This window comes from Ambystoma mexicanum, chromosome 5p, assembly GCF_040938575.1.
Source record: "Ambystoma mexicanum isolate Mex_15411 chromosome 5p, UKY_AmexF1_1, whole genome shotgun sequence".
NCBI lineage: Eukaryota > Metazoa > Chordata > Amphibia > Caudata > Ambystomatidae > Ambystoma > Ambystoma mexicanum.
This window is the reverse complement of record NC_090930.1, coordinates 577,611,498-577,637,639: the sequence shown is the minus strand read 5'-3', so window position 1 is coordinate 577,637,639 and position 26,142 is coordinate 577,611,498.

Below are 26,142 nucleotides of genomic sequence, written 5' to 3'. Positions count from 1 at the left end.
TCGCGTGTGGAACTTCCCGCGCACCCCTGGAATACACATACCCTGCTGAAATCGCGTGTGGAACTTCCCGCGCACCCCTGAAATACACATACCTTGCTCGCACTGGGCCAATCGCGTGTGGAACTTCCCGCGCACCCCTGAAATATACGTTCCCCGCTTGGCGTTTGCTGTTTGCCAGCCCGGTGAGCTGGTCCAGGGTTAGCGCAGCCCTTTGCGATGATTTAGCGATTTTGATGGCTTTTCCTTGCGCGAGGGCGTTCTTGGGGGCGTAACTGGCGCTGCTGCAGGGTCGCTGCGATTCTCTGCGCCACGGCTGGTTTGGGAGCCTAAAATCCATGAATACGCTGTGCGCGGAAATCGGTTTTAGCGCACGTGCCTGGCGCAGTCAATCGCACGCGGACACTCTGCGCCAGCCGCTTGCGACACTTTTCTGCGAAATTCTATGAATTATCCTGTATGTTTCATAGCACATACATTTTTCGCAGAGGTGGAATCCATCTTACTTATGCTGGCTATCAGATTTTTCTGAGAAATGTACAAAATGCATTGCAACCTTTTTTGGAATTACAGCCATCCATTTTGCAGTAGGTGTTGAAGTTTTTAATCACAAACCCCACCAAAAGGCTCTTTTCAGAACCACCACTTCCTCCCAGAGAAAAGTGAAATGATTTTGCTAGGGCAGCATTCCAACACTTTATATGTCCGCGAACTGTCCGTGGACTTCTAAAAAATGCACAGGGCCCTGATCCATTTATTTGCCACTTCTACTTTTAAACTGTGAAAGGCGGCTCTGAAAAGAGCCCTTTTTTTTGTTTTTTTTTTGTTTTCTATTTTGTTTTTGTTTTTTACACACAATACACAAGGAAAGGATGGGAAAGGAGGGTACGGAGGGGACACCAACCTCGTGGATAAGAAAGGGCAGGTGGAGAGAGGAAGATGTAGGGTGGGCCGTATTTGGGTAGTAGGCAGACCTTCTCATGCTCCGTGACCACCACCTCGAAAGCACTCCGAAGACTCTCCCCCCTGCAGAGTACTGTTGGAAGGGAAACAGCAGGGACAGAAAGAAAGAGAAATTTTGGGGGCAGAAAATCTTATTTGGTCTCACTGTCTCTCTATCACTAAAAGCATAGATGGACTTGCGGTGGCGGGCTTTATTAAATCATTAGATTTGTATGCACCTCCTCTATGATCTACTGGTATGATGAATTTCTTATCCTTTTATACCATCTAATGTACTGTATATGTATATAAATTTGATATTTTATTGATATTTATGCACGCAGAGGGAAGTATGACTTTGAATTTTGTATTGGTTTTAATCCTACACTGATTTTATTGGTTTGTTCTATGTTTTCTACTTTTAGAAGAAGGATCCTGGGGTTGTATTGTATCTTTAATCAAATCTATTGTAATGTACGTATACATGAATTGTATTGTTCATTTCTTTTCTTATCTAATGTAATTGTAAAGGTTTCTTTTGTAAACCATATTCAATAATTTAAAAAAAAGAAAAACTGTAATAGTAATGGTAATGGGTTATTTATATTTATAACACACTCAATACACAGAGGGTTTTAAGCACAGACCCAGGGATCGAACCTGTCCTTTCTTCCAAGATGAGTGTGTTGCCCCTGAGATATTCTTCCAAGACTGCAGGGCAAGAACTGCAGGAAACAGGAACAAGGCAAAGCAGGAGAACATAGGGACCAGCAGAAACATTGTTGTCTATTGGACCACAATAAGACATGCCTTGTAGCTGTGACAGGGGGTTTAAGTAAGCCTCTGGCACGAAATAGAGGCTTGCTTGCCTGTGGTTGGTAGGTTTTGCCAACCAGCACCATTGCTGCCATAGTGCGCATGCACAAAACTGTGGAGCTGGCCCCCAGTGCATTCATGTTAATGTGACCATGGCAGCACTCATTGTAGCTCAACCCACAAAACCAGGATGGGGCAATCCATTCTGAAAGGACCAGCGCCAACGTGGATACAGGTGTCATGAGTTGTGGTGCTGATAGGTATGTGGGGGCACTGTGCGTTGCTTGGCTGCGAAGCTAAGGTGCGCAGTTGCGCATGGTGGCATGGGTGTTTGAAACATCTGCAGTGTACCTTGGACGCATTAGTATCACATATTGGCCATGTTATTTGCATGTTGAATCGATTGTCTGAATTAAAAGGGCATCATATGCAATGTTTTGCATTCTGCAGAAGCTGGTGAAATGGAATGGATTCACAATTTGGTAAGATACATACAGAAACAGTTAATTGGGTATGTCCTCTTGTGAAACATGGTTGCAGAAACTGAATTTATGTTTGTAACATATTTATAGGGATGTTTTTGGTTCCCAGTATTTGTAGTAAGTACATTACTATTTCCTCTGTGGTTATGGTGAAATTTACAGTAGTACACTTCTTGTCTTATACCTGAGACACTGTAAGTGCTATTAGGATTATTTGTTGCATTTCTATGAAGGACAAGCATTTTCCAACACAACTGGTCCTTTTAAGAAAATGTTGTGAACCATTTTTAGCAATTGGAAGAGAAGATTGATTGCTACATTTGCATAGCAATCTACTCCAGTTGTGTTTCTGAATTGAGATAGACCCGAGAGTTGTGCCGAGGTATCCTTTGATGGACCTGCAGTTGATTTTGAATTAGACAGTTTTGTGGTTGTATTTTTTGAAAGAGCAGCAGTTGTCCTTTGTTTCATTAGCTGCATTTTTGGGAGATCTGCTATAGGTTCTGTTAGTATTAATTTTCTTTTTAAAGGTTTTATTTTTTGAGATGTAGGGTACATATCCAGAGGGGTCCCACAGTGCACGTAACATGTTGTATTCTAGGATGCAAGAAATGTCAGTGTTGACTAGGAATAGGCCATCGAGTGTATGCAGACACGAAAGTGCTAGGTAACTCAGACCCTCTTTAAAGACTTTGCAGCCAATGCCAATCAATTAGTGATCTAGGATTAGATCTTGCTATTTGTGAATAGTGACAGCATATGTAAGAAATACAGAGAACTGTTCTCTACATATGTATATGCCTTTGAAAAGAAGGACATGAGCTATTGTGTGTCCCATTGTTTTAACTTCTGCAAGTTTGTGAAAGTAGAGGTTGACAAATTGAATGTTGTTTTAATGTGGATATGTTTGGAAGCCGACAACTGTACTAATTGCTCCATTGACTAAACATTGTTCTACGTCAAGCTTACGTTTTAGAGTTACTTTGTAGTTTAGACACATGATTAATACTTTTTCTAATCCAGGTGTGTTGGAGATACATTTGTTTTAGCTATTTAATAGTGCTGTTGACACATGTGGAGTGTCATGCCGTGCACTTCTAGTTTGTCTGTGGAGCTGATATGCAGTATGGGTTGGATTTATTTTTTCAACAGTGTATCGTTGAATCGATTACAAGGGTTGGCATTGATGACATTAATGACATGCATTTTATATTTTGCTGAGTTAATTGTTCCATGACATCAAGAGCAGATTTGTTTTTGCCATATAGCTCATGGATTAGTCTAGTGTATACGTTGACCTTTTACTGGTGTTAACTATAGGAGGTCTCCGAAAGCAATAGCATGTTTTCCTGCAAACAGTTCTTTGTAGTCGGTGTTTCGGACTTCTTGCATTCTCAGATCAATTAAAGCCAACATGAGGTTGGGAACCATACTTACTTCATCTATCAGGAGCACTTTCATTTGTTTCAGAATTCTGTCTACTTCAGTAACAGATTCTGCTGATAATTTGTAGTATTTTAATTTGTTTTTGTATTCTACTGGTTGAGCAGTAGTCGGTGTAAAGTTCCACGTCATATGTTGTAGGGAGACAGACCTGTTGGGGCTGTTACAAGAGTTGAAAGCTGTTGTTTGTTATGTTTTGTAGAAATGTGCTAATAATTGTAATTAGGAACATTTTACCAGAACCAGCTTCACTTACATACAGGAGCAGAGGTTTATACATTTTACAGCTAAAAGTTTTAGATTCATGTTTAAAACCATGTTCAATTTCTTCAGTGACCTCTAAATGAATGGTCAGTTGTTAATCATTTAGCTGTGATTTGAGCACTGACAAGTCTTCTTCAGATTGTTTTGATTGATAAATGATATTTACTACCTCAGTCATGGCTATTTCTGCTTCATTTAGAATTAGTTCCCCAAGTGGTATTTAGCTTCCTGCAATCGAAAGTTGACTGCCCTCAGGAATGTCTTTATCTAGCAGAGCTTCAATTGTTTCCTCCTGTTGGCATTCCTTGTCCAACATTTGTTTGTATTGTTTAAAATTGACATTTGATATACTGCTTTTATTTTATTTGAAAACAGCTTCAAATGAGTCACAGTCACCTAATAAATCTTCTTTTCTCTAAGCTTTAAAAAGTTGCAGTTGGGCTATGTAATAAAATTCTCTATGTTGCAGAGATTTAAATGATAAAATGATTTGATTAATTAGGCTATGTTTCATACGTTTTATGAGTCTTCCTTCAGTTATTTTATTTATTTATATATTGTATTGTTTATTTGTCACACACATATACAATAAGAAGCACAGCTTCAAAGCACACACAGGGCAAGGGAGGGCATTGGAATGGGAAATATATTAAACCACATAAAGAACACAATACTTAAGAGCACTGGAGGAAAAGGAAAATAGGATTAGCGTACTATGCCTTGTGAGTATTCAGAATGGGCAAATGCAGCAAGGAAGAGGGCAGGGGGAAGCGCTGGGGAAACTGAGCTTATGTGTGAGCTACAGATGAAGTGCTAGCAATGTTGAGTGTTACACGGCTTGGTGCCACAAGGGAAATAAGTGTGATCCTCCAGTGTTGAGGGTGTAAGTGCAAGTGCAGAGGACCAACTGGAGCTGGGCCAATTGGGTTCGGGAGGCCAGGGCCCTGAGGAAGCAAAAGAGCCAGGACACAATCACAGCAACTGTGGGATTAGCAGGATAGAGAGGAAGGCAAGGTAAAGAGGAGAGTTTTTAAGTGTTTCCAGAATTTAAGATGATCCTGCTCAAGGCATAGAGGGAAGGGGGAGGGTGTTCCAGAGGAGGGAACCAGCAGAAGGAAGTGGATGATCACCTGCCCTCTGTTTATCAAAACACTTTACACACAGAGCATTGGAGCCAAAGGAGTGTAGAGGTCTAGAGGGGGAGTTTTTAGAGATATACAGTTGAAGATGATGTGGTTCCCGGGCCCAGACCGCCATGTGGATGATGCATAGGGATTTGAATTTAATCTGAGCAGCAACAGGGAGCCAGTGAAGATTTTTTAGTGCAGGAGACATGCGGTCCCTGGGCTTAAGGCCAATGATATGTCTTGCTGCCCTATTCTGGATTACTTGGATGGGTCGCAGAGTTTAAGATGGTAGATTCAGGAGGAGGCTATTGCAATAGTCAAGCCTAGAGATACCCAGGTCTTGGGTTACATTAAGCCTCTGGAGGAAAGTGAGAACAGCGGACAAGTTAATAGAAGATTTAAAGAAAATAAACACAAAACTGAATGGTGCAGTGCCGCTGCAGACAAAAACAGCTAACTCAAATCAAACAAGTGGGCCTTTTCTTGTGTTAAAAGAAAGGAGAGGTCTTACAAGAGATCATACAAGCTACAACCAGTCTGACTTAAGAGCTGAGGTGCAAAGTAGGCCTCAAAATTTCCATCGGCCAAACAAACGCAGGAGGATTATGTCAAGTTAGAGTCCAACTACGAAAGCCTGCTCACAGAACACTGAAGATCAAACTGAACCGACACAAAAAAGCACAATGTAACATACTTAAATTCAAAGAAAAACTGCAATAGTTGCACCTCTGCTAGACAGTGTTTTACATCAGACTCCATGGACACAAGGGATGATAGTTCCACGGACTCAGATTCATCAATAGCTGAAAGAGAATTCTCGAAAGTACAAAGGCAAAACCATACAACAAAACAAAACTCCTTGCAAATATCAGTCGACCCTTGGACTGAATGTTTTGAACTAGTGGAGCAAGTGATCGATCAACTTAGACCAAACATAATCTTGGCACTACCAATAACTGTTGCTCCACTGATAAAGCACTATGAACATCTAAATGAGAGCATTAAAGATCAGACCACCCTGACTGCATTGGCCAATGCAAAATGAATAACAATTGAGCTTTTATTACAGGAGGTGAAAATTCACACATTGAACAATCAGAAGAACAACGAAAACTTTGTTGCCCAAGTAAAGGACCAACTAAAACATAATGTTGAATATAAACGATTGCTAGCTGAAGTGGCACGCGAGGCACTCAAAACTCTAAAAAAAAGAGCAGCTGTACAATGAAGGGATTCAGCTGTATGGTAATGATGAGCGTGGGGCTACTACAGACAGACAAGGAATGGAGTCTGCTGTTAATAACAAACAAAGTATGAAAGGTGTGGTGTCTACCTGTCTAGCAATGATGAATAAAGATGCTAAATATTCTCTGGAAATAAAATTCAATTGCCAACGCAGACATCTGTCGTCTCAGTGAATCCCAGAGAGAGTCCAAATGGCTACAAGTTGGATTCCCAGTTTAGTTTACAAGCACCCAGTAACAACACACAAATAAGAGATAACATCAACACGGATCTAGATCTTGCTTGTCCATAAACCTCAGCAAATGCAGAATAAATTATTGGAATTCCAACTCACCCCCCGGAAAATACTCCTTTGATAACAATAGAGAAAAATGACACAATTGCGATTTTTCATAAGACCAAAAGAGAACCATGGACAAAACCGATGTAAAAAACAAATTACCCTCCAAACAAACAAATAAATCAAAAACATGGCCAGTAAGAAAAACGTCAACTCTAAAAACTTGTGTAAATTTTTAAGGAATATAAAAACTGCCGTTCCTCATTCAAAACCAGATTTCCACGTGGCTAATACATCAGTGGTGATGGCAGAACCAGTAAAGCCAACTGAAAACACACAAAAAATAATGGTGAGCACTGAAAATGACGAAGTGGAGAAAGATCAAATGATTGAAGACTTATCCAACATTTCTACATACGAATCAAACAGCGTCAATCTAACGCAGGATGATGACGAATATAATGAGGAAAATATTATGTTAAATTGGCATAGAAAAATGAATCCACGATGATCTGAAAAATGGATCCAAACAAGAACGTGCACCATGGAAGTAACACATGAAAAAGTAAACAAATAGAGTATTCAAATCCAAGAAACAGAAGGAGAACAACCAACAAAAAAAAAGTCTAACCTTGATGAAAGTTGGGTCCCGGCATGTCTAAAGACTGTAGAAGTTTGGATCAATTGCAGGCCAAATTATTTGACTGAAAACTTGGAAGTAGATCATTGAGAAATGATGAAGCAGTGGGTACTAATTGTCTTCCAAAGAACAAAAATAAAGAAGGGACAAGAAAAGAAGAAGTCAAAGAAAAGTGGAGAGAGGATAGGAGAAAGACGCTTGATAGGCCGAAACATTTGCCAAAAAAGCAGCAGGACATAACCTCAAATTTCTGTCTTTTGCTAGAAAGGAATTGGCAGTCCGATGATGGGCTAATTTTAAATAGGTATAATGTCCTGCAACTCTTGAATCATCTTCCTCAACTTCGCTCCATAACATCAAACGACATAAAAACAGTCAAAATCATACAAGACTATATAACAGACAGAGTGCTACTGCATATCTACTCAAGAGCGGTAAGAGACATCATCGTAGAAAACATTCCTGAACTCCACGATCTGGGATTTGGAATAACTGAACCATGGAGGGATTCTACACATGCAAATTTGAATACCTCAGAAAATCAACAATACAAAAATTGGAGTTGATTAACCAGCCACAGAGAATACCCGCAAACAGGAAAATTATAACTGAAAAAACTGGAGACAGTGTAGAAGATGAATATGATCTACACTCTCGGGACGATATCCGAACAGAAATAAAAAAAACAGATAAAAATCACATTTGCATGCAAAGATAAGAACAACGGGCCCTCAAACCAAGACAATGAGAGATCTAACAAAGATGATGATGTGCAAGGCTGGAGCTGGGTGTCCAGTGCCCTAAATTCGCAAACTAAGAAATAATGCCAACCCAGCTATACAACTCAGGGCTTACAGATGGGTACGTGGAACACACACACCTATACCCATCTGTTTAATAAGAGCCTTGGAGATATGGAAACCTTGTATATAATTTGTCTGCAAGAAACGTGGATGTTGACACAACCGATAGTGGAAGGCTACGAAAGTGCCTGTAATCCTGCCATTAAGCAGGCAAAAGGAAGACCAATGGTCAGATTATTGACTTTGGTAAAAGTAAAGCATGGGCTGCGGAATACAAATGCGACAAATCTAACACCATGCATGCAACATGTGACGATTGAAATTAAGAAGAAAAGGCCTGCAGTAAACAACAAGCTACATATAATCAACTTGTACTAGCAGCATAAGGCATCTGATCTATGGACATACCTCGACGTAATAGTAGAACTAATTGACTCCATAATGACCACAGAGAAACATGCCAACATAATACTCTGAGAAATAGAATATTTAAAATTACACAACATCAAGGTCCCAACAGTACAACATCATATAAAACGAAAAATCGTCTAATAACCACATGGGAAGAAGAGGTGGAAGTCCGTACAATGACAATGTTGAATGGAAATCTCAAAGGGGACATCCCTCCGAAACCAACTTGGCAAAATGAAAAATCGAAATCCATCTTAGGTTACTTTTATGCATCAGAAAATCTGCTGGGAAAGATTAAAGAGCTGACAGTAATTAATATGCCACACAGTGATTATGAATTGGTCAGAATTAATATACAAGAGCTGAACTTAAATGAAGAATTAGCAAGGAGGCATAACATTTCTGTTACTGCTTGTAGAAATCGTCTGAAATTGGGAGCGAGCCAGATTATGACAATCACAAAGACGTTGGCTGGCGAAACAACAAAAGAAACCTCTGACGTGGTAGAATATCTCGCATTACTACACACGCATACAGAAACAACGAGAGACTATAAGACCAATAGCTTTAAGAAGAATAACGTGTATGACCGGAAAGTTATGGAGAAAAAACGTGAATTAAGGAAAGCTATATGAGTTTTGCAAAAAAAAACAAATAAGGACTATCCCAAACAAAAAAATATGGCACAAACAGCTTATAAGAACTGGCTCACGTTCTCATAACAGCATTATGGTCCAGAATGATGCGGAAAAAATGTTAAAGATTTTGTCATCAAGAAATGGTTGCACGTTCTGGGAAGTCATTAACAACATGGAAGCTCTACAACAGGCGATCCGAAACAACATGGAACACATATAACTTTATTTACACACATAAATACACAGAATTAGGAAAGAGATGGGGTAGCAGAAATGGAAACATATTTTGGGGAATTAGGGTTTTCTACAGATGGGGCTTCAGGGGAGGAAGGGATTAAGGTCTCATCGTAACATATCTGTTTACAGGGAATTTATAGGGATGGTTGGCTGGATAGGGGAATGGGTACAGGTGCAGGTGGGGCAGTGGTATTTAATTTTCTCCATGATATGTCCCTGTACTAAATCTTTTAAGTCGCCAAAAGTGTTGAGCAATTGCTCCATTTTTGCGTGCAGGCTCTCTCGTTCATTTTATACCGTGTTTGTTTCATTTTATATGTGCCCAGACAGGTGTTGTTTCTGGGCCATTTTCTCCATTTGCCGTATGTCCTGCTAAAGAAAAAAATATGTTTCAGGTACACATGAAGCAATGTGTATTAATTGTCCTACTTTTGAAACTGCACTGTGTACCATTGGAGTTAGTGTCTTCACTCATTTCATCATGAGGAACATTTCCTTCCAGCCATTCCAGGGTGCTTGTCATTTCTGTGTAAAAAATGTTTTACTACTACTGTACACAGAACAAACTGCACAGTTCTAGGAAAAAAATATAGTGTACTTACCCCTTTGTAGTAGGGTTGTGCTGTCAGTACTTTCCACTTGTCCCGCTGACACTTGCTTTTCAGTTTGTATGTAATGCAGCATTGAGGTAATACTATTGGAAGCAGAGGCTATTTTTGTGATTGGTGCATTCCATTATGTTGCACACACTATGCAAATGCATTGCTTAGAATTCACTTATGTGTTGGTCTTTAAAGATATTCTGTTTCTTTGCTGTATGCTGTCATATGTGAAAGAACCCCTGTGTTATTGGGCAGTGTGGATGCTGCCCGATACCCGCGAACAGTCGAATGGTCCATGAACCCTGGGGTTTAAGCGTTGGAGCAAGGATTTCAGTATGTTGTATGGTACATGCATACACATTAATGGTATCCTGGTAAAAACCTATGACATTCAGTGCAAAAACTTTCTAGAAGGGACTTTATAGTTGCTTTGCACTAATAAAAACCTATCCATATTATGCTTACTAGTAAAACCGAAAAAAACCCAGAAATGTTCTAGTTATGGTAAGCCAAGCAACCGTAACTCGCGCCACCACCATTCACTGCTAAGACTAACACCAGTGAGTTCACAGATGACATCACAATTGTTAAAGAAAAATCTATACCACCTTGGCATCCCTTAGCATTTACCTCTGGGGTTCTCTGAGCACTTGGCCAAGCGTACTGCCCATTCTATTTATGCACTTCTCTTACTGCACAATGCATATGTGCAGTTATAGGCGCATTGTGTATAATTTGTTTGTATAAGTAAGGGAAATTGAGTTGCAAAAGATTGGAGGGCGGTAGTCGGCGGAGTGAGGTAGAGTGTCTGGTGTGCTGTGTACTATGCCCAGATAGCTCTTCACTGCTCATCTATCCTGTTTTTAGCTCAAGCGTGCTGCTGTGAGTTGGGCTTTTCTTGGATTGACTGATTTATTCTCCATTGCTTCTATGGATCTGTGCTCTACTGCTTTCACCTGGTGTTACACAGAGCTCCCATTGCAAATACAGAAAACAGCACGACAGCGTGAGCGGCAGTAGGCAGAGTGAGGTAGAGTGTTTGGTGTTCGGTGAATCGAGGTGAGAGGCATATTTTCTTTACAGTTTTACCCCATATCTGAGCACTCTTCTATTCTATGAAGTGATCCTCAATAAAGAAATATTGCCTCTGCGGGCTGGCAAACCATGCTGGAAAGAGATCCAGGAGCCCTATGCAAGGCCAGTGTGTCAACAAACAAACATCACACTTTTAAAAGCCCAAAAGAGAGGAAAATCTCAGTCCATGAAAGGAACAGACACCCACCCTAGAAACCACACTGCCTAAGACCATATATGAGCAACAAATAAGGGTGACAGTTTTCTCCCCAAACATAGATTTCATGGCTCAGTCACCATCCTTCACATTGGATAACAATAATTATTTGTTAAATATGGTGATTGGTCTCAGAAGTTCATTGGGTGGTGCAAGTACTCGTTGTTTCTGTATGCCCAGACTCGAACAACCAAAGGTATTAGTGGAAAACAAACCTGGCCTGTATCCCAGATTTGACCAAATTGCATCCCCTTTAGACTCCTCTAGCTCGCCCAACATTGACTCTAAACATGATGTTTCTTGGGATTCAGTGAGAGCATATACACAAAGCCCAGATTCGATCCTAGTGAATACAGAGTTAATCATACGTAAACTGAACGCAGTGTTGGCTCATATTATTTCAATCACCAGGTACCAACGAGATTTTAGAACTAAGCTTGTCAAAATAATATTTTTGATGCTGTCCATCCCTCCAAAAGCAATGACCGTGGATGTTCCTTGCACCTTAAATACCAAGTTGAAAAAGAATACAGAGCCAGAGTTTGGCCATCATAGGGACCTGACCAAGAGGGAGGACCCGGACTGGGATTTTGAAGAGATCCATAATGCTCCTTGTGCATCTGCAACAAGCCCCCTGTGCAAACATGCTTTGAAACCTACAAGCTCAGATAGACCCTGCAAATGGTCTTAACCCTTTAAGTGCCAAGGACGAGGTATCTCGTCCTTGGGATTACCTCCCCAGTGCCAAGGACGAGATAGCTCGTCCTTGGCACTTAAGGGGTTAATGTTGGAGAAAATGTTAGAAGGCTTTGCATGGTGAAATACTGAAATCACCAAAAAGGCCTTGGCACTATGGGAAAACCCATGGCACTTAAGGCCCCATAAATAGCAGGGCAAGGTCAAGGGCCCTTGGCTTTGGTAAAGAGCTCAGCACTGGCTTGTGTTTCGTTCTCACCACCTGCAACAAAGACTCTTGTTACTAACACTCTGCCTGATGGAACAGTCTGTCAAAACAATCTGCAGGTTCCCATTGACCGCTGGCTCCAGCCTTCTAAGACTGTTACGATATTCGAGCAAAAGCATATAATCGCCAGAGAGGGTATGAGCGATCACTATTCATTAACAGATACTCAAGCCATCCCTGATTGGAGAGGGCTGATAATGCTGAGCAAGATTTACAGATTGACTCTGATATCCTACATGGCCCACCTGACAAGTCTCCTCCAGTTATTCTTCACAAAAACACATGTGATACATGCCCCAAAATTATGAAAAGGAATTTTTCATTCCAGAACATCTATGCATTACATTAGAAGAAAACAACCCGACCGAGACCAGCCCTTTTTTTAATTGCACGCATTTACTGGAACTATTTAACAGTATTAACGTACTTGGTGTCATAGCTTCTGCTGACATGTTAAAAATTGAATTACCGGGTATAGGCATCCCCAGAAATTGGGCCCTTGTTAAGTGTAGCTCTCAACTGATGGCGGCCCTATTGAAAATGAATGCACTCTGTTTCCATCGCATGGGGTTCGCTGTTCCAACTTGCTGTAAGATAAAGAAGCCATATTATAGTACAAGCGTAGACTGCAGATATCCTGTGGGTTCATGGGGCATGACTTATCCAACATTGAATTGACCTAAACCATCTGAATCACAACCTAAAAATAACCATGCCAACTCAAATAGGCAGGACATGTTTTATTGGGCTTTGGGCCATAGTGGTGCCGGCACCAATTGACCGATTGCACAATCAGATTGTCTGTATGGATCTCATGGAGTACACAAGGCTACAGGTCATTTCTCCAGCATCCTTTGGGGTGGCCGTCATGCTGGCTGCTGACATATTTATCCTGCAGGAGATATGGCTCTGTAGTACAGCCAAATTCTGAATTTGGAGACAAGGTACAGGAATTGGCTACAGCAGCATAAGCATTTGTTAAATAATGTAAATTGGCTTTACCTAGCATGCCTTTTTAAATCTACTGATTTTCATACATTCTGGTCCTTCTACTATGCATTTGTATCTCCCATAACTGCTAAGGAGTTAAATCCTATACATGAGGTCTCCTGGTGCGCTTTCATCAATGAATTGTTCTTTGACGCTAATGCAGATGAGACTGCCTGGAGCAATCATATGAAACGTGAAGGATCTCTCCCTGGGGTTTTACCAAGATGAACTGGTCCTAATAATTGATATGCTGAAACCCTCTCAAGCCCTTGGCAAGGACAGTGTCTCAAAAATTCTTTCAAATCTAACCTGCAATGCTGCGTGAGCATTCTATTCAATGTGTTCAGAACCATTGAATGAACCAGTGTACTACCCAAGAGCTGGACAAAGTCAATAATGATACCTAGCTTAATAAAAGGGGACAGGCTAGATCTGTCTAATTATAGACTATTGGCTATGATGAACATCTCTCAGAAAATCTTTGCTTCATTCCTGCTCAAGCAACTAATCTCTTGTGCAAGGGATAGGAAGCTATTGCATCCTTGCCAGATGGGATTCAGAAAAGATCATTCCACTTTGACAAATTTAAGTGCGCTGCAATATCTATGGGCTGATACGCACTAGGGGCACAAACTCTACTGTTGCTTCATAGATTACAGCAAAGTTTTTCATTTAGATTCAGAGAACTACTCTGGGGAAATCGGAGAAATAGGGCATAGACCCTCAGCTGTTGTATTTCACTCAATTTGTTTGCTCAAATACTTTAGTAACTGTATGAATAAACACCCTCAGCGAATTTGCTGATTACAGACAGACACATCACGGCCTTAAACAAGGCTGCATTTTAGCCCCTATGCTTTATAATCTCTATGCAGCTGACATGGATACATATAATAATATTATTAGAAATGTTCCCCTGAAAGTCCCTTGGATGGCCTACACAGATTACACAATATTAATAGACAAAACACCTTTCGGTCTTCAATGGTCCATTGTAGCTCTTCTTAGTTATGCTAAAACCAATTCCATGATTATTAATAGATCAAAGGCAAAAGTACTGTTGTTTGGTTATCTGAATCAGCGTAGGGGTCAACAACGATTTACTTGGGTAATGAGTATTACCCCTCACCAATAAATAAAGGAATATGTCTATCTTGGATGTCCTATTTGTGACACACCCAACGATTCCTTATTTTGGGGAGATCATTGTTCCCAAAATCTGGAGGAAATGGACGGTTTCTGGAAGAAAACATTTGATAGCCAAGAAAGGAGGACATAACATTGCGTCTATGCTGGAGATTTATAAAGTGAGCATCGTTCCAAGCATACTATATGGTATATCTGTGCTTGAATACAAATGCATTTAGTGGCTGTGGAATATTGAGGGACAAGTTTTGCACTCAATTTCAATGAACCTCGTACTTTCTTACTTAACTAAACTCTGCTCATTGGAACTCAAATGCTTCATCTTATATTTAAGATTGAACTACCTCTCAATGGGAGAATTCCAGGATGCTATGGGGGGCATTTTGCTAGAAATGTTGTCTTTGCCGTTTCTGCAATAAGGATGTTGGGACAAGTTGACACATGCTTACTCTCTGCCCTTCCCTTAAATCGTATTATGTGAAGGGCTATTGCCTCCTGATTCAACATGGAGAACATTGACTTAGATCAATTCTGGAGCACATTGCTTGCTGCCGAATTAGTGGTCATGACCTCAGCAGCTCATTCCATATGGAAACAAGTCCAAACTATTTGAGGGATGGGCACACCACTCTTATTTTAAGTTTTGTGGGAATTTACCATTGATTATGTCTGCACAATATGTCAGGATGAAATTTGACATGTAGTGAGTGGGGGCTTTTTTAACTGAATCTTCTTTTATCGAATTTTATGTAGGATATATTAGTTTTTTTTATTGTATTGCATTGGTTTCTTTTTGCATTACTTAAGGCTTGCTTAATAGCCAAATGCAAATTCAAAATGGCGTGGCTTGGCGGCCATGCGAGAGTGAGCGAGTCACTGAGAGCACCCGGGGTCATCCACTACACAATCCTTATAAACAGCTGAAAAAAGGCAGGAGACCCTGAACAAATCGGAGGGACGGCACCCGGAGGGTACAGGGCACGCACAGACGAAAGCCCGAACAAAATTGGAGGTCGGAAAGACCAGAAACGAGCCGAGGCAGAGGCACGGGGCCACCACACAAAGTGGCGGCCGTGGCCCACTGAGGATCCGCCTGCGCTCCGAAGGCCAGCGGAAGCTGAGTACGCAGACGGCTGGGCGCAGGGGCTTGGACGGCTGCCCACCGGATAACCACACACCACCCACGGAAGATCGAGAGAGTCGCCAAACCCGCCCGCATTCCCTAACAGGGATGTGGAACGAGGCGCAAACCACCACGCAGCATGAAGGGGGAGCAGGCAACCAAAGATAGTGGCAGAGGAGAGCAGCGGACCGAGACACAGGAAGAAGACAGCGCTTGCGGCCCTGAAGCACTGACAGGGTGCCCCCCAGCACACAGAAGTCCTACCGGAGCGCACCTACTCAGCGGCATCCCAGAGGGGGAGACCCTGACCCTGTCCCGGCCCTTGACAGCAGAAGGGAAGCGGGCTACCGGCCCGGGGCCGCGGCGGCACAGCAGGCAGCAGCAACCAGCGCAGATGCAACCGGAGCCCCCGGTAAGGACGAGACAGCGGAGGCAGGAGATCGTAACGGCCCCGGCTAGGCTGCAGCTGGACAGAGTGGCCACAAAGAGACTTTAGCTGCTACGCGCTGAGCCCAGGGAGGTGCTGGGGAGCGGCAGGGCCGACGAAGGTCTGGGGACGACAGGGCCACGTTTGGGATAACCCGCAGGGAAGGGAGAACACTGACTATAAAGTGGAGGCCACCCAGGGGCACACCACCCCCATCCAAGCACAGACACACGAGGCCACAAACATCAGCATGCCTGACAAACAGAAAGGCAGCAGAGGGAGGGACGGCGGCGGCAGAAACAGCCACATCATACGCTATGCAAGGGGAGCTCAAACAAGTGGAGGGCAGTATCCTAGAGGCCATAGAGGGGCTAAAGGCCTCAATAGAGGGCAAGCTGGATGCAGTGATAGTGGACTTGGGGCTCCTCAGGCAGGATACGAGGAATTTAGCAGAGAGAGTGACAACGGTGGAACAACAGGTGCAGAGCAATACAGCAAACGTGACCACCTCTCTGTCACAAATGTCGGATGCAATGGAGCGGATTAAAACACTAGAACGCAGGGCCGAAGATGAGGAAGGCCGGGACTGGCGCAACAATGTGCTCATCGTAGAGCTGCCGGAGGGGGTGGAAAGTAGAGACCCCACAGATTACATCGAGATTACATCGAGAATTTACTGCTCCAGGAAGTAGGTGCATGGACCCTGTCCCAGGGCTTTGTGGTGAAAAGGATGCACAGAGCACTAACCAGGAAATCCCGCCCGGGCGCGCCACCGAGACCCATGATTGCGAAGATCTTGAACTTTAAAGACAGGGAGAAAATCCTGATCTTCTCGAGGGAAGGCAGGGAGATAACACGCAACGGAGCCAGGATAACCATCTACCCTGACTATACAGCACTTGTGCAAAGACAGCGAGGCCAGTTCTGGCCGACCAAAGACGCCTTCGGGCAGTGGGGGTGAAATTCATGTTACTTTACCCGTCCAAGCTCAAAATCCTGCACAACGGGAGGACTCAGATCTTTGAGACCACGGCAGACGCCCAGGAGTGGATGGACCAGCAGGGGAACACACAACTAAGAGAGGGGATCGAGAGGAACCGTGAGGCACCCCGGCGAGGCAGTGAATGAGGGTGCGGACAAAACACTGAGGACACCATGCCGAATCGAAATACAGCAAAACTGAGAACCGAAAGCATAAACTAATGGATTAACCTGGGAGCTTGAGGCTTCCGGCACTGGACCGCCAAGACCCACAGAGGGGACCCCAAGTAGCGACAAGTTAGCAGTGTCAGTTTTAAGGCACTACGCCATGACGAATGCACCCGTGGATGGAGGGTGGCACCTGGAATGCGGTGGGCCCGAGCGGGGGGAGGGAGGCTGGGCGTTGGTTTATAGTAGTTGCAGTAGTGTGGTTAAGTTTGTTAAGAGAAGGCACGAGAGGAGGCAAACATAATGAACGAGGAGGTCACGGACACGGCAAAGACAACGCAAGGGTACAAGTGAGGCTGCACTCAAACATGGGAACCCGGCGCGGAACACCAAAGAGTGGAGGTGAAGAGAAACGGACACTGGTGGCAGGGCGGTCCGCCAGGACAGGGGAAGTAAAGAGGGAAGGCGGGCCCGCAAGCTACCAGGGGAATAACTGGGAGAAGATGATGGACGGACCTCCCAGGCTAGCATGCCAGAAAGGGAAAACTAAACAGGCCGATGGGAACGAGCGGGCCGCAGGAAACTGCAAGACACAGGAACCGAGATGAACTAAAAGTGGTGACTTGGAACGTCAGGGGGCTGAATGCCTAGGTGAAGAGACTGAGGCTCTATGCACGGCTAAACAAAACAAAAGTCCACATCGCAATGCTGCAGGAGACCCACCTGACGGTGGAAAAACAAGCCAAGATGGCCAAGAAATGGGGCGGCCAGACATACAGCTCCACATACTCTAACTATGCGAGAGGGGTAGCAACCTGGATTGCCCCGGGTATCCCATTCCAACTCATCAAACAGGAGAGAGACGCCGAAGGCAGGGTCGTCATCGTACACGGAATGCTGGAGAACCGGGAAGTGTGTCTGGTGAACACCTATGCCCAAAACCATGATGCAACAGATTTCTTTAAACCACTCACACCCCGGCTGGCCCCGTGTAGGAACGCCACGACCATCTGGGCAGGAGATCTGAATTGCACATTGGATCCCAGGCTGGACTGGTCAGACGACAAACACAAAAGGGCCGCACCACCAGCGCGGGTGTTGCAGAAGACATTGGACCTGCTCGAGCTGGAGGACGTCTGGAGGAAGGTACATGGGGGTGAAAGGGGATACACGCACTATAGCGCCCCACACAGGACATTTACCCGCATTGACTATTTATTCACGGGCAAAGAGACACTAGGCGAATTCACTGGGGCATACATTCACGCACAAACCCTATCTGACCACGCCCCACTGGAAGCAACATGGGCACATCCATACAGGAAAGACCCCATACCCACATGGAGACTTAGGGCGGAAGCACTCCTATAGGGGGATTTCCAAGACCATATCCAAACTTCAATAGACAACTACGTCGAGCACAACACGGGTAGTGTAGACAGTACGGGAACAACATGGGAGGCCTTTAAGTGGTGATCCGGGGGGCGGCAATTAGGAAAATGGGAGGCCTTAGGAGAGAAACCCTGGCTGAACTGGAAGAGATAGAAGGGAAGATAGAGAGGGCGGAAACACAGATAGGGCGAGGGGGGAAAACGGGTGACCTCACCACTCTGAGACAACAGTGTATGGTGGCCTGGGAGAGATTAGGGCGGTTAGACTATGGGAAGTACATACAAAGGCTGCACGCAGAAGGGGATAAACCTAGTAGACTTCTCGCCTGACTGACCAAACAGGAGACCAAGCGAGAACCGATAAACGCAAATCGAAATAGTCAGGGGGAATTTGAAAGGTCCCAGGAGGATATAAATATGGTGTTCTCGCAATTCTATGAGAAACTATATACCAGGGTACAGGAAGCAGAAGAGGGAGACCTTGAAGACGCATTTGCAGAAATCAAACTCCCACGACTGTCAGAAGAGCAGGCCCAGATGTTGGACGCCCAACTTATTGTGGAGGAACAGACAGAGGTTATTGCCCAGTTACAGACAGGGAAGTCCCCGGGGCCGACGGGTTACCAGGGGAATTCTATAAAAGATACAAAGATAGCTTGGCTCTGAGATTACTAGAGACACTGAAGGAGGCGTACGAGTGTGGACGACTCCCGAGCAGTATGTCAGAATCTGTAATAGTCCTGATACTTAACGCAGGGAAGCCGCCCCTCGAGTGTGGGTCCTACAGGCCAATCTCTCTGATAAATCAGGATTCCAAGATACTGACAGCGGTATTGGCCAACCGGCTAAAAAGGGTGATACCCACACTGGTACACACAGACCAGATGGGGTATGTACCAGAACGAAACATGGCATGGAATCTCTGGAGACTCCATCACATCATTGACAGGATGAACCAAGAGGAGGGAGAATACTCAGTGGCATCATTAGATGCAATGAAAGCGTTTGATTCAGTGAACTGGGACTGGCTACTGGGGGTGCTCGCCCACTTTGGGATAGGCGGGGGTTTCCTACGTTAGACTAAAGCTGTTGATCAACGACCCGAGGGCCAGAGTTAAGACGGGGAGGCATGTCTCAGGGGAGTCGAGCATAGTGCGAGGTATGAAACAGGGGTGCCCGCTGTCCCGATACTATATATATTGGCTCTGGAACCGTTTGCAGCCTTCCTAAGGGCGGAGTACGGAGACACTGGCATAGTGATAGATGGGGAAACACACCAGATTTCAAAATATGCAAATGACATGCTGCTTTATGTCCAGGACCCACGAACCCACATACCAGACCTACTGGAGGCACTGGGAGCGTTTGGCAGGTTATCGGGAATCACCATCAACAAGGGAAAGTCCTCACTGTTCCCCCTGGCGCATCTGAGGGCGACGACGTCAGACCAGCTGCCACATCTGGGCTTGACATGGACCCCTATCATCTTCAGATATCTGGGGGTGGACATATATCACGACACCGCGGAAACACACATGGCCAACATGCAGGCAGCCCTGGACAAAATAGAGAACGCCATGCAGTTCTGGAAAACACTACCGCTGGCTGGGGATGGTCGGCCGGGCGGCCCTAATGAAGATGATAGTTTTACCCCTATTTGAAAGAACTACTGTGGATAAACGACACCCAAGCAAAAACCCTTCCCAGAATAGTCCAACTAGGCCGAGCACTGTGGAAAAGAGCATGGAAAGTGGAGAACATAAGAGACCCCTGTTCAAGGCACATCCCCCTGGCGCGACTGGTAGACATCCATATAGCAAGCATGGTAATGGTCAGAACACAGTGGGAAGACAAAGGAGTGGCCCAAGTAGGTGACCTGTGGCAAGAATGACATTGGGTAGACTTTCAGACCCTGGCGGAGGAGCAGGACATACACAGTGGCCAATTCAAACTGTATACTAGCATGGTCCAAGGAATAAGAAAGAGGTGGGAGACCCTGCTGGAAGAGGAAGACATGGACTTTACAAACAATTGCTGGGCACCATCAATTCTAGGACACTGAACAGCCGGACAAATAGGGAGGAGGCACTTCAGCAACCCCTCAGGGACGAAGAATGGAACAGAGCCCTTGAATACACGAAGAAAGTTTCCAGAAATGCAAGGTTCAGACAGCTGCAGTTCTACATAGTGCACAGGGCATATTAAACGCCTAAAAGAATGTCAACCATGGGGACAGTCAAATACAAAGTTGTCCACGATGCCGGGAAGAACAGGCAGATATGGTGCACATGTTTTGGACATGCCCGGGTGTGACAGCCTTCTGGAATATGATACAGGAAAGAGCGTTGAAGGCAGGAATCCATATGCGAGCTTGGCGCCAGCGTCCTAAATACTGGGCCTGTTCCCGAGGGGCGACAAGCAGAGGATCAATATAGCTGTTAGACCTGATGACAATACTGGAGAAACGCTGCATTGCAATGGCACGGAAAGCAAGCGCATGACCATCGATAGAAGGCTGGTGGGCGGACCTACAAAAATTGGAAATAGCAGAAACTACGGTCTGGACCAGAACCTCGCAGAGGGCAGAAGAGCACAGTGGGGCCAGAATACTAGCATGGAATACCTTGGTACAAGACTTATTTGGGAGCGACGAGGAAAGCAGCGCAACTGATTTGAGTGAGCCGGGAGGAGAGGAGACTTGACCTGCCCGTACCCGTGCACAGCACGCAAACAGGAACGAGGACAACACGACGGAGGAGGAGGGAGCCTAGACGTGACCTGAGCGGATAACATACATTATGAACTTAAACTCGAAAGTGCCAGAGCAAATGTTGAGAGTTGTTGTTTATTTGTTCTTTGTTTGTTTGTTGTTAAATGAAAATAAAGAAAATTGTTTAAAGAAAAATCAAATTCAAAATAAAAAAAGATTTGTAGAAGAGATGCTAATTAGCAGTTGATGTGTAGAAGCGTAATATGGTCATTGGGTTATATGTACAGTTTTTGGAAGTGATTGGTGGATGGATGTGTGACTGTTTGAAAGAAGGCATTGAGGGATTGTTAAAAATATAACATTAAAAAGGGTAGAAGGGCTGCCCACTGCGATGGTGTCTGCATTATATCTGGGTCTTTTAAAGATCCATGGCCTGGAAAGAGGACTGTGGAGATCGTTGATAGTTATAAAGGTCCATTGATTATGGTCCTTATTGGATGCTAGAGAAAAGTATCTGGGACAGAAAATTGTTTCAGTTCTTTCATAAATTTCTCTAGTATACAATGTTCCATTAGCATTCTTGGTGGGGGAGGCATGCAGGCTTGAACAGCAGGTAAAAGCCCATGTTCCATGCAACCTGATGGCCGGCTCTCCCCGCCACCACCTTCCCCGCACCCGCCATCCTATTTGTTATTTTTTTCACCCTCACCCTTCTATTTATCTTATTTCAGCGGTGGCACCCACCGCCACATTTGTTCCTTCTCTTTGCCTCCCGCAGGTCTCCATGGAAAGGGATGAGAGGCTCTGTACAGAGCCCCGCCTTCCCTTTCCATGGTGGCCATCTTGGAAAATGACTTTCCTACGTACAGCGGGACACTGCACGTTTCCCGCTATAGCAAGGAAAATCCTTTTTTTTAGCACCCCTTGTTACCGCTTTGGCAACCCGGGGTGGCTTTTATCCCCTGTTGCAGAGGTTAACAGCCCGGAGACCTCGTTATCCATCCTTGTTCCACTTGGGCTGATAACTTGGGCTGAGAGGCCCCATTCCAGCTTCTGGAAGGGGGGATGAATGCCAAATTATTTCTATTTGCATAACACAAAATGCTATCTACTTTATTGAGAAATGTAAAGTAGATGGATTCTACAAAATTATTTCTTTTAGTTCTATTTTTTAACTCAGAAAGGGGGTTCCTAAAGGAACCTTTTTTAAAAATGTGTTTCACATTTTTTGCAGGAGAGGTCAGAAAGTAAGGTGAGGAGGGAGGGAAGAGGCACCAACCACTAATATGGAGGGGTAGGTGGACAGTGGAAGATGTTGCTCGTGTGTTACATCTAAGAGAGCAGTGTTTCTCATGCTTCTTGATTGCAGCTTCATAAACACTACAAAATTGCTCCCTCCTGCAGAGTGGTGTGTTACAGTATATTCAGAGTACTTTTGTCTTCAAAAGACATGGATCACCAGCCTCTTTTATCGCTTGCAAGGTAGCTGGTGGGATTTTGTGTGGTTACAGTGTTGGTTGAGGAAGATGAGGTGGAGGAAGATCGTCTACTACTTGCTATGAAAGGAACAACCTTTCTTAGAGCATGGTCGTGGCTGGATTTGGTGTGGCGACGCATGGGGGCGGTCCTCTAGAAGTAGTGTCCAGGTAGTCTGTGACTGAGTACAATGTACACTTGAGTACAATGTACACTTAGTGTGTTTCACTTTGGTAGCTTTAGCCTTTGGTAAACTCCCAACAGTGGTAAAGAACTGCCACACCCATCATTCTCTCTTTCAAGTTTTTTTTTATTCCATACATAATTGACATTAATAATACTGACAATTGGGCTAAAGAAACGAATGCATCATTTGTACAAAGTAAATTAAAAAGGAATTGTGCAACCACATGTCCTCCAAATAAACATGTTTTTAAAAAAGTTTGTATTTACTTATCTTTTTTAAAGTGTTTACATTTGTACGTACTGTTGATGAATAGAAAGTAAATAAATTGTTACAGAAACTGTGCACAAAGACTACACTCAATGTATCCTAAAATACATCTTTACAAGACTACTGCTCAAATATATATGTACATATGTTGTGTTTTAAAAGAAATGGTTTTATATCCGTGGCTACCAAGGATGTATGTACAGCTAAATGTGGCAATGACTAGCAGAGTTTTACCCACAGCTCTCAGATGGGATAACAGTGTAAAAGCCTTGCCCAAAGTGTCTAAGGTGCCACCTCCCACCTTGATCAAGATGTGACAGGCTATGCACATCACGATAAAGTTAGAAACATCAGGTGCAGGCAGGATGGCCTGAGGTCATAGTCATTTTGAAATGCAGGACCGTGGAGGAAAAATAAATATTGTAAAAATAGACAACACAAAAAAGAGTTTGCCACCTAATATCCAAAAACTTAAACAATTAAAAATAAGCTAAAATAATAATACATGACAAACTACAAAGCACCAGACAAAGGACAAATGTATAGGAAGAAGAAAGGTAAAAAGGGAATGGATCAATCAAGGTACTACTTTTAAAAGTTCCTGAAGAATTACAACGAAATTCACACACCAAGAGACAAAAAGTAATGACAGAAAACTGGAAAGCGGTGCTTGGGAGAGGGATATAACCACGGCTATGCGATATAGTCAACCAGAATGTGTTTTCCGTACGTGCAGGTACACCCAAGTGCAATGTTATGGTTGCACCTAAATTATTGATCAATTACAAAAATCAGCGACATGACGCGCCTGCACATAGCCGTAGCCGTGTCAAGGAAAGACCAAATCATTTGGAATGCTGCAACTGTTTTTAACAGGTAATCGGATCATGTAACAGTTTTGCTTTTCCACTATATCGTGAACATGTTCATTTTTCTAATGTTATCCAAGTAGACAGTTTAAAGTACAATTATTACCGGACAAGGGATAATCAGAGTATTACAAACAATCTGATTGGCCCTCACCAGTTAGCAGCTTGCTAAGGCACCGGTCACCACTACGGCCCTTGGTGTTTGTTCTGCGAGTGGCTGACATGCAACGAGAGAAGGGACTACATGTACTCTCTTCTCCCTTTCCATTAAAGCTATTTTCTTTTTTTTTTCTATCTTGTTAATGACCGCCATGGAAAGGGAGACAAGGCTATGGGCCTCATTATTAGGCAGGTGCTGACGGAATGAAGGGGGCCAGTATGGGACCGGCCCCCTTCATTCCGTCAGGGCCGATTACGAGGTTCCCTTTGCGGGTCCTGGATCAGGCTCCTGGTAAAACCAGGCGTCTTTTCCGGGTCCCGCGAGTGGAAGAGTGAGGTAACAATGGGACACTTGTAATGTGTCCATTGTTATCTCCATCCCCATTCCCATTGAGCACTCTGGGTGCTCAAATAGGAATGGGGAATAGTTCCTGCAAGGAGGAATTACCGGGTCCTCCTATGTCGGAATAACCTTGTTATTCCTCATTGCAGGAACCTGGTAAAAGAGCCCGGGTTGCTGGTAAAACACGCTGGGAGTCAGCGGCTTACCAGCAACCCCATAACACCGTTTTACCACCTGACTTCCCGTTGCGATTTGGACATTTTGGTAGACGGCAGAAACTGTAAATCTGCATTCTTCATGGGAATGTGGTCAATAAAGCACTGGCAATGTTGCTAACAGTGCCAGTGCCTCAGTGAAAACATTCTGGTTGGGACCTGAACTCCTGGAAGGTCAGAGCTACCGGGATCTCCATGCCTCTACTGGGAAGTTCTTAGTTTGACGGTCCGGAAAGGGTGCCCGCAGGTTATTACCGGCACCCTTATTTCTGGACCGCCAAACTCGTAATGAGGTCCTCTGGTTGTTGCTGGCAGCACTTTTAGTGTGTGGAGATTGATTCTGCATAACCACCGCTCACAGCTCCAGTGAAGAGGTAAGCCCACATGTAACCCAAAAAAGGTTGCAGCCCACTATGCAGAAAGACCACCCTGAAAGCGTTAGGTACTATTTTGAGACATAATATACAGTATCTATCCCTCATGTAGAATTTGTAAAAGTTCTTTCAAAGTATGGACAAGATCAGAAATACAGGCGAGTAGGGAAGTGAAAAAGGGAAAAGAAAGAAAGCCTGTAGGGCACATGATGACCACAAACCTCTGAGTACACCACGGAAGGAGAAAAGTGGCAAGAGAAAGCGCTGAGGTTGCGGATGAAAGAAAGCAGATGGTAGAAAATATCCTCATCCAGAGGTCACATACTGGCCTCTCAGTACGCCATGGAAGGAGCAAGTTGGCAAGAGAAAAGCACTGAGGTCACTGTTGAAAGAAAGCAGATGGCAGAAAATATCCTCACCCATGGTCGAGGAAAACAACAGTTGGCAGGAGCAGTCCAATGAAGAAGAGGAGGACATGCTATCATCTTCCAGTGAAGATAAAGTCAAAAGATATTTCAAGAAAAAAAGACAGAGTAAAAACAGTAGATGACTTTGACCCAGACACTCTCAACTCATCCCTGGTCAACAGAATGCGAGTTGCCAATGAAAATAACAGCATATCTGATGAGCAGGTTCAAAACATCACTGGCCAAAAAAGCCAGAAACAAAGTACGAACTGAGTGTCCCAGACCACATCTGCCAGAAGGAATTGCTGAAACACCTGAAATAGGCAAAATAATGCTCACCTGCATGGGCACGTATAATAACACTTCAAGAAACAGCTTGATGCATGTTGGAAATCTTATGCCAAGATAAATTACTGGATGTGTTGGGACCAATTACAAAGATATTCCACCTGGTTGATAAAGTAAAAGAGAAAAGGGGGAGCATAGACCTTATAGTTGTGATGGGATTGGCCCCAAAAGGCATAGGCCTACTGCATAATGCCAACAGTACAATCACAACAGAAAGGAAAAGGTCCTTCATAGTATAAATTGATCCTAAAATTAGCATTCTAACAACATCGAAGGCAGCAGCAACCAAGGGCAAATTATTTGACAAATCATTCATCAAGGAAAACCATAAAAAAATATTCATTATTATTCATTCTTTCAGACTTTGTCCATCCCCTAT